Source organism: Hesperophylax consimilis, chromosome 27 (assembly GCF_061612785.1).
Source record: "Hesperophylax consimilis isolate HC1 chromosome 27, BYU_Hcon_1.0, whole genome shotgun sequence".
Taxonomy (NCBI): Eukaryota; Metazoa; Arthropoda; class Insecta; order Trichoptera; family Limnephilidae; genus Hesperophylax; species Hesperophylax consimilis.
The window spans coordinates 7,115,947-7,118,964 of record NC_142862.1 but is presented as its reverse complement, the minus strand read 5'-3'; the positions used below and the strand labels follow the sequence as shown (position 1 = coordinate 7,118,964).

Here is a 3,018-nt window from a genome sequence, read left to right as displayed (position 1 = left end):
GGGGCTGGAAACGGCATGCACGTTAGTGTCATAAGAACTAGAGCCAGCAAATAGTGAAAACTTTTCAGGTTCATTCATCTCTGGTCCGTGCTGAAAAATAATGTCAGTTTTTGTTATTTTTTTTAGAGCGCTTATTTAATCATATAAAATTAATATTATTTACTTTATATTTACAGAAATTGTGAAAAAATTACCATGTTGAGTGTCGGTATAGTGTTTAACACAATACTCGTATTTTCTTTATTATTTGCAATATTATCTGGATGAAGTCTTGCGGAATTTTTCCTAAAATGAGAAATATTGTTAATTATTTATACTGTCTCTATTCCCTAATTATTTAGAGATGTATTAAGACATGCCCGACAAACTTTCACCAACAATTCCTGAGCTTATTTGGTGTAAAAAATGCATTTCGGTAAAAATAAAAATATGTCACCGGAAATCAAAATTAATTTACTTCTTATATTCCAAATTCAATATGCTCAGAAGTTTATCGACTGCGTATATATGTATATATCTACATATATAAAATTATTTAAGCTGACATTGTACAATTATGTTCTGTAAAAAACGTATCCCAAAGATCTATTTTTATGTGTGTATTTAAGTAGTACCTTCTCCATTCCGTTAAACATTTTCCTTGGTGCCGTAATTTTGTTCGGGATAAAACTCCTTTTGTCTTCTGTTTTCCCATATTTAACTGAAACGTAAGTATATATTAGCCAAGAGATTTATTATAAATTGGTTCAATTTTACCTTAAATTTGAAAATCATTTCAACGTAAGTAAGTGCAGTAACTTGGGGAGATAATTGCACAATTCTATCTACAACAAATGATCTAACAATCTAAACTTAAAAGATTAATGACTCTTTTTAATATTCGAATGACTTTAGGTACTTTATAGGTGACATATGTCTAATTGTCTGTATGGAGAAAAACTTTCGATGTAGAGTTTTTGTTTTATGGAAAAAAACTTTCGAATTTCAAAAATTTGTTGTTGGGTAATTTAACTGGTTTTGGTGGATAAGAGCTTGGATACATATTAGAGTTAAAACACATAAATTAAATACCTATTTATTTTATGAAATTTTATTTTCTACAAAATTAGTATCAATAATTTTTTCACAAAATTGTACTGGAAACGAGATATTTACAAAAAACAAAAGCTAGTCGCGCAAAAAACTTGTTTTTTTCAAAAATATACGCACCTTTACGACTTTCTACCTCGGTACCTATTAGAGATTGAAGAAAATTGTTTACACAAAAGTAGTAAGTAATTTTATGTTCTACTTTAATTGTTTAGCTAATTTAGCCGAAATTTGCATTGGGAATGAGATATTTTGGAAAAACTAGATTTTGGAGCGATTTCGGCCGGTTTTTTTCAAAATGGCGGCGCGAGCACAGGTGTGCCAAGGTCGGAAACTCAGATTTTACATCAGGGGACCAGTTTATAAAACATATAAAAAAAATTGGGACTACCGGAATAATTACGATCGCGAATCGGTAATTGCCCTGGAGTATTAGTAATGAAACGAACTCTTCACAAACACTTTATTGAAATATAAGAGAATACCACTCCTTAGTAAAAAAACTCCTTTTATTTTACCATAATTTATTAGATATTCCATTGTTACAACTAACATGACTGTATAATTAGAAATTAATGTAAAAGCCCAGTAGGGCGTAAATAAATAAAACTAGGAAAACGATTCTAGTGAAGGGGCACTCTATAACATTCTGTGCCGCTGGTTGTGACAACCGGACAGACAGCCGCGTCGCGTGAAAAAAAAGATTAATAGTAAAAAAGTCTACTTGGGCTAGAAATGATATATAATAACATAACGACAATACTTTAGTGTCACCTTTTTTCTCAAGTGCCTACACATTTACGCATTTAACAATGTATTCTTTTGTATTGGTTATTATTTATATTTATATTTAATATTTATATAAAAAACCTTTACTCACTTGAGGAAGAAGTTAAATTATAAAAAACAGAAAATTTCACTAATAGATTTCAAAGTATCGTTTGATTAAATAAAAAAATACGTAAAAGAAATGACCGGAGCGACCGGCCGGGTGACACAACCTTACAGGCCGGAACTTTCGCGGCGTCTGAATCAATACGTAGTAACTCCTTGTCAACCCGCACACAAATATACTACGCACAATAGAGAGTTTTGAAGTACTGGCGGTCGTTTTTCGTGTATCTGGCCAGAAATTGGATTTTCGCGAGTGTTTTTATTTTAATTAATTCTTATGAATACATTAATAAAATCTCTAATCTTTTGTGAGGGAGTCGTCGGGAAGTTACTAATTCATCGTCTAGAAAAATAAAATCTGGTACTTGCCGCTTATCTTACAACATTTTACATTTAATAAAATGTACTTATCGTTTTACATAATATATTTAATTGTAAGGTCCTGTTTTTATTAATCTTAAATATAAATAACTTGCATCCCTTCGAATCCCTCTAGAAACATTTAAGATTTTAGTAATAAGCTCATCAGAAATAATTAAAATGTGAGCGTCGGGGCAAATCCCCGTTATCAGGGTATTGTGTCGCCTTAACACGCGCTTTGTCCCTCATACAACTAGACTTGTCTGACAATGCACAATGCACATGTATATCCATGCCATTTGAATTTCATAATGGTGATAAAACACGCGTAGTTCGGATTTTAAAATTTAAGCAATTAATTATGATACTTTTGAAAGATGCCCATGTCGCATTTCTTGTGTTCTTCTTTATTCTATGGTGGTACTTTTAATAGATTCGACCCTACAGGTAATATAGAATCGTTACGGAACGCTGAAGGTGCACTGCGGAATTTATTGATCACTTCGTGAATCCAAGTGCGGCCAATACAAGGTTACCGTTAATAATGTTTTTACAGTGGTAAATTTTATTTATTTTGTATCGGAAGTTTTGACTGACCAATTAGGATGGTTTTTTTGTTTTAGGACAGTAAAATATATGTGAGGAGGTCAGTAAACGAGTGTCGGTGTGTATGCA

At 31.8% G+C, this 3,018-nt stretch overlaps 1 long non-coding RNA gene across 1 annotated transcript; it reads right to left on the bottom strand.

Moving 5' to 3' along the window:
- Positions 1-228: 228 nt before the first annotated feature.
- Positions 229-2,497, bottom strand: LOC149410531 (uncharacterized). Its single transcript, XR_016304992.1, has 3 exons — positions 1,970-2,497; positions 615-700; positions 229-285 (listed from the first exon to the last, which is right to left on the bottom strand). It is a non-coding gene; the product is annotated as an uncharacterized LOC149410531 (long non-coding RNA).
- Between the last annotated feature and the right edge of the window lie 521 nt (positions 2,498-3,018).